The following is a 7016-nucleotide window of genomic DNA, read 5'->3' on the forward strand; positions in this document are numbered from 1 at the left end:
CAAATCTAGCTATTTGTCTACCCATTTCCAACAAAATTTGATCCTTTTCCCTAAGAGCATTTGAGTCCATTTCCTTTTGGTTTATAAGAAAGGGCGAACATTTCTACCATGACCCTCTATGATGTAAAGTACAAATCCAAATCGAAACATCCCTCTTTTCCCTAGTTCCGTCAGCATTTTGCAGTCATGTGCTCCGTTCAACAACCTAGCTCAAAAAGCCAGGCCTCCTCTTCCTCTCCCGTTTTCCTCACTTGCTTGTCCTTTAGATGGTTTCATTTTGTCCGTCCACTTGGGTCTTGGAAACTGGTGAGGATTCCGTGAAACCTTGGTGTGAGTATGTATTCCACAATTGGGCCAAGGAATGAAAGTGACCCCGGGTGGAATTGGCACAAGAAATTGTTTACGTCCTCTCAAACAGGATACGAAGCGACCTCTTCCACCACCCCTTCCACCACCATCACCACCGTCATCGCAACCCCGGAATGCAGGAGTGAGAGCTGTCTCCTTGGATACATAAATGATAACGGTGGATGGATGGGTGGGTGGGTTGGTAGATTTGGTTGGCTGACTTGAAATCCTCTTACAGAGGGGTAGTTGCTATGTCCATAAAAACGAGTGGGAGGCTTTCCTTGGATACACACGTGAATGCGGCGCCCTAGTCATACTTGGAAAGGGGTGATCATCAATGGCATCACGAGTGGACTGCATGCATTGCTATACGCTCAAGGAGGCCCATCACACATTGCAAAGTTTCACTTCCACCACCACGACTGCACAACCATCAGCCGGCTTTTCGCCACTCGGCCCCTCCAACTCTATGGAATGGACGGATGTAACTGTCGTTCCTCAGAGGCCGCTAGAGGAGCCATCTCTGATCAAGATCGTCGAGTACTGTAAGTACGTTCGATACGTCGAATGCATTCAAGTGCATGCTTGCTCCATATGTGTGTACCTTAGTCGTAGCTCATGCTTGTCAAAACCATATGGGGAAAGAGGGAAGGGAGGCCTGAACGAGGGCTGCGAATGGCCGAGCAGGCAGAAGGGTGCTCCATAAAGAGGTGAAACTGACATTACGGTACCCTCTCTGAGATGCGATCCTTGAGGATTGCATTTGTGTGGAGGAGAAGAAGAATGGGGTTTCGCCTTGGAAACAGGCTGAGCTCACATATGTACATATCCACCCGCAACCATTCCAAGCAACGTGCACTTTCATTTCGAGAATTCCTCGAGGAAACAGGTTTAAAGGCGACGAAGAAAAATACGGGGTAAGTAATAAGGTCAAGATGAAGTGAATCATCCTGCGATGATGAGCGATTGAGCGGTGGCCATGAATTCAAGGGAAATGTACCGAGGGTAGTCCGCTGCAAGAACAGTACGTAGAAGCGAGGAGGGAGGGTGGATGGGGTAGGATAGGATAGGTGGATGGGTGGGTCCAATGGAAAGTTGGTTCGAGAAATGTTTCAAAACGTTTCTGGTGGGGTGACAACCCTTTTCCGGGATTGGTCTATTCTTGGTCTGGTGTCTTTTTAGATTTCTTGGCGCGACGTTCGTTGACGGTTTCTTTCGTTCCGTACAAATATACAGTAGTTTCGAAGGCGTGCCGGCAGATTCGTTGATGTCATGAAGTTATGGAATGGTGCAGACCGGCAGATTTCCCAACTCTTTGTCATTGAACCAGATTCCAGGATTCCAGGAATTCGAGAAAGACCTTTCTGTCTGTTTGCATATCCTTCCCAGATGATCGTTGATGTCAGCCAGCAGCAGAGCTTTAGTTCTGGCAAGACAGACGGCCAATTTCTTTCGAGCATCAGTTGCCGAGAACGAGAAGCGATTGTGGCGATGGTTTTCCCACTCGAAGTGGGTACTGTACCTTTCACATTTGACGGAAGGCATTGACCCTGACCACCAATCTCAGCGACGACTTCTTCCACTACTCTACCTACTACCGTCCGATCCACCAAGTAACCAGCCAACCAACCGGCCACCTTCAATCCTGAAAGGTTCACTGACCTAATTTTGGCATGCTGAATCACAACTCAAGAAGGTCTCTTGCATCATGGATAGACAGACAAACCGACTGACGGACCAGTGAAGGCGGCAATGGTTCAACAAGCCTCCAAGAACTATCAAGTTCAACTTTCCCCACTTGGAGGACGACACGGGGCTACCAACAGCAAAAATAATAACAATAACAATACCTATCTTCGTATCCTGGTGACCTGTGCCAAAGCTTATTAACAGCATACTTTCACCAACCGGCAGACAGGTATTCACTCCATAACACACCCTCACACACACGCACAGACCATCATCATAGCTCATACGCGTCAGGTGAAATGCCTCGTCTAGCTCCTCTTGTACAATCACAATAGAAGTACTACCAACTTGAACGATACATGGTGACCCAATCTGAACGCAAATTCGAGGAAAACCACCTCTTTCCTTGACCAAGGAGCCCCTATATTGATGTTGCAATAACGTTGTTCCCGCTCGAAAATGCAATCGTACTGCATTTTTTGCCATGCTGAATGGAGTCCTGCAAGGTTAGATCTCGCTCCACTTTTGCCAGCACTGAAGGCTGGCGATGGCTTTGGATTTCGCATTCCAGTTTCATCTCGAAAAAAACGTATTGACACGAAAATAACATGAACGAGGAGGGAATACAGTGTATCTTCAATTCATTCTCCAAATCTTCGGCCTCTCGGCATTTTTTTTACTAAACAATAAGCCCCCTCGAATGTCTGAACTTGACATTCACATGTGCAGCGTGTGTACGTATATGGAGGAAAGCACGAATCGGAAAATATGTGTGTCAACTAGGACAATTGCGTCTTCGTCGAAAACGCACTTGACCCCGAAAACGAAATCTCATGTATTCATCTTGACCATGGTTATAATTTTGTTAATTTTGCCGGTCAGGCCTGCTCTCCCGCCCAATATTTGTTTGCCCTTACGCACTTGCTTGGTTGTCAATTACGTACGTTTATGAACGTCTTCAAAAAAGAAATTTGAAGTCAATCCGTGTGTTTGATTTCACCCATCTTGAACTACTAGTAGGCCTTTGTTTTGAAAACGAGCTTACCTGATGAGGATGGTACTGGTCGAAGCGTGAATGGAGAGGTTGGTGGTGCAATGGTCTGGCTTTTCTCTCACTGGTTATTGGTGGTGACTTCCAAAAGGCTTGATCTGTCAATTGTGACTAACCGGGAGGGCAACTTTCAGGATTGAGATGAGGATAATGACGGCGAGCGATGGGAAACCACGTGAGAGAACTTCTCGTATTTTTGAGGAAGAACGGAGGGAGGATAAACAATGGGAGTGGCAGATACCGCACCAAAGTGGTGGTGGTGGTTGTCGTCGCCTTCGTCTTCGTTTATGATGCTGATGATGCTGTGAGTTCCACAAGGATCCTGGACTCTCTCGCTCGTGTCAGTGAAGACGCGCAGTTGTTCTGAGGGGTGAGTCAAGTGGTCTCAGGCCTACTTTTGTCATAGACTCGACCGGTATGGATGGATGGATGGATGAATGCTTGGTTGGTAGGGTAGGATGGTTGGCTGGTTGGTTGGCTGGTTAACGAGACGAGGATGGCTGTTTAGGAACGGGATGAGCGGTAACTTTCACCTTTATTGGCTGGATGGCCCACGATGGGAGTCGAACCAAGGGGGCGGAGGCAGGGAGGAGACTCTTGGACGAGTGAACGGACAGCCGGACGTCGATCCAAGCCAGTCTCGATGGGAAAATAAGTGAGTAGGGAGTAGGGAATGTGTGTGATGAATTGGGTGGTTCTTTAGTGAAGTATGAAGACCAGGAGGACGAGGAGGAGGAGAATAATAAATCGAATTAGTAGGGTTGTGGCAGCAAAGGGAAGAGGGAAGATGGAAGACGGACGGCGGAAAAAGAGACGAGGGATATTGTGACGTGTTCTCACTCCCAAGTTGTGAGCATGACTGCGGCCTAAACTCGAGAGGCGGTGTTCAAGTAGTGGCTTGAAATGAACACCAGAGGGCGACAGCCTCCGCTCCTTTTTTTCCCATTCATGCCTCTTCATCCTCACTCCAATATGTGGAGTACATACTATTACGGCTCTGTGTGTGTGTGTGTGTATGTGTGTGTGTGTGCATGTGTGGGTTGTTGCCGAGTAGACCCGACCTATTCCAACTCCCATTGGCGGTGGTGGAGCTGTTGGTGGTGATGGCGTTCGTCGTTGTTTGCAACCAAGCAAGCATTTGCATCTCTTTCATGGATCATCTGGATGGGGATCAGTGTCCACCATGAATGTATGTTTCCAACGCATTCCCACATTAGGGATGCGAGGCTTGCTCGTTGATGCCTGGGCAACAACATCTCTTCGTCTGTCCAACCAATATCATCAACAGGCTCTAGACTCCCTCTCCACCATGGAAAAAAGCCTACCAAGACCCAGGACGTGACTTCGTTGGAGGGTAATGTCATGCAAATGACCCACCAGATGTTGGGGGCCACTGTTGATCTATGTTCCGAGAGGTCAATGGTGTCACGGTCTATGCGAAGTTTCCCAGTGGTTCTCAACCACGGGGAATGGCGTTGAGGATTACTTGTCTGAAGATTGGTGGATGTCCTTGGGGTCCTAAAGCGACCGTCCCTGAAACTTCAAGAGCATTCAAGGACGGTTTCTACTAGAGCTAATGAGTTCCCTGGCCAACACTGCCGATCGAGTCCTCAAACATTTTGTTTTGGCGGGAAATCCAATCCACTGGTTTCCTCCAATTATTGACTTCCATTGGAGGGGTGATCATCCACTCTCAATTATCGAGCAATACGTCTTGTCATCAAGGCATCCGATCTTCAATCTTGAATGCCAATCTACGTATGTACCAAAGGCACTTGATTTAGGTGTAAAAGTGAACGATTCTCACTTATTAGACCTGAATCAATGATGTTGCTCTTTTGCAGACAGCAGAAAGAAGTCAGAACTGACCGCAAAAAAAAATCATATTAATTTATATTGACCATCGCACGGGTATCTGGCAAATTAATGAATCCAATGTCGACGGACAAGAAGGGCAAATGTTAAATGAAGTAATTTTCGAACATCAGATCTGAAAAATTTTAAGAGACCCAATGGAAGTCCCTCAATCCATCTTTTTGGGGCGTTGAATTTAGCTGTATTCAAAGAGGTCGTTTGAATTTCAACTCGTCTGATGACATTTTTTGAAACCAATCTTTTGATATTTTATATATATTTCTTGTCGTTCGATACAAAGTCTGAGTTAATTCATATCTTGGACAAAGGACACAAGATAAAATCAAGAAGAAAAAAAGCTTCTAGTAAGCCAGGAAAAAGAAGAAAACGGAAAAACGGTTCATCTTTGGGCTATTCTCGTTAGTGATCCTTTCCATTGTATCCGTTGCCCCAAGTTCATACGCGGTGACCTCTTATTTGGCTTGTGGAGTGGATGATCATTCCTCGTCGTATGTGTCCAATCCGGTTGGATTTTCCGTTTCGCACCCGGTACGACCTCGTCAAGGTAATCGCCCCGATTGGCTTTAAAACAGTTTCAGCAAAAGATCAAACATTGGAGGATTCGCTCGCTGTCGCTAAGCCAAGATCCTCGGGGGCGATCAGCACAATTCTTTGACTTCAGGGCTAGTCGGTTGCTCCTCATCGAAACCATTTTTTTTTTCAAGGGCCATCAATGGCAGCAGCCCTCATGCCTGTATGTACATACAGTCACGTTATTTTTGCTTAGCTGGACCGATTCAAGCCTACCTCAACCCTTGAATTTCCTCCATATATGATCTATACAATATTAATACAAAATCCCGGTTGAAACAACGCAAAAGCTTTTGGATTCATGGCTTTGTCACAGACAATTGGAACACTCGTTATTTCTGCACCTTTGTTGAGGGACACCCCTCAGAGTGTTCATTGGCCACACTTGGGATCTTGCTTAGATCAAACGGATGGCCTTTGCCCCTCATGATCTAATGTAAAGGATGTATTACAAAGTGTACGCAGAAAAAATGTGCGTATGATCATCAGATGGGTAGGTCCTAGCATCGATAATGCAAGTAACGACGATTGATCTGGATTTCTCACCCGGTGTAGCGGTGCTTGAGATTTGAACGACGAATGCGTATGTTGGCCAACAATGATTCATGGCAAGAACATACAGTAAGTCATCCATCCTACAAAGCTAATCCCCTGCCATGTTCTAGAAGTTCTGCGTTTTCGCCCATTGAGGGCTGGCCCGTTATTACCTGATGATTTCTATTTGTTACAATGCTAATGCGATTACCTAGGAGATTCAGTAATAAAAAGTTAGATATTTGACGTGAGCTTTGAATGGATATCATAATGGATCATTGTCACAAAAAGTGGTATCAGGCACCAACATTGGCAATAAGAACTCTCAAAAGGTTTGACATTTAGTTGTGTTTTATAACAAAGTAATCCATCGACAACTGCGGTAGTCTCAGATATGTTAAACACCTTTTGTACCTTTAAAAACACTGCAGTAAAAGAACGACGAATTGTAGTCGGAAAAAACTGATCCAATGAAGAGGATACCATATTAACCTAATGTTACTTAAATTATCTTCAGAACTTCAGGGTTCATCATTTATCAAATCCTCATACGGTAGTTTAATAAAACACCTTCATTTGAAAACCCATTTGAACTTACAATCAACTGCCATTGATTCAAAGCCAAGTCAGGATTTAGAAAATGCGTTTTCGCTCTAGTCAAAGTCAAAATGTAAACTTGTATTGAATGTTATTGAAAAAAAGGGTAGAAAAGCCAAAACCGTGGAAATTAAGGGATCAATTATTCAAAGATGACGGACAAAAAAGAACATCGCTAGAAATTAGCACTGCTCACGTCAATCTGTTATTATGACTTTTTAACTAAAATGGTAAATTGGAAAAAAATATTCAATTTTAGAAATTGTTGTGGTCATGGTGAATGCAGTAATGAGAAACAACTGTAAAATTAATTTGCGGTCAAAATTTACTAGTCTGTGGAGGGCGTGGGCAA

General features: G+C 45.1%; 1 long non-coding RNA gene across 1 annotated transcript in view; it reads left to right on the plus strand.

Moving 5' to 3' along the window:
* The first annotated feature begins 982 nt into the window (after positions 1-982).
* Positions 983-7016, plus strand: part of LOC131883198 (uncharacterized) — a 9547-nt gene continuing 3513 nt past the window's right edge. The window contains exon 1 of the long non-coding RNA XR_009373594.1: positions 983-1265. This is a non-coding gene — a long non-coding RNA (uncharacterized LOC131883198). The remainder of the gene's footprint in view (positions 1266-7016) is intronic.

Source organism: Tigriopus californicus, chromosome 7 (genome assembly GCF_007210705.1).
Source record: "Tigriopus californicus strain San Diego chromosome 7, Tcal_SD_v2.1, whole genome shotgun sequence".
Classification (NCBI taxonomy): domain Eukaryota; kingdom Metazoa; phylum Arthropoda; class Copepoda; order Harpacticoida; family Harpacticidae; genus Tigriopus; species Tigriopus californicus.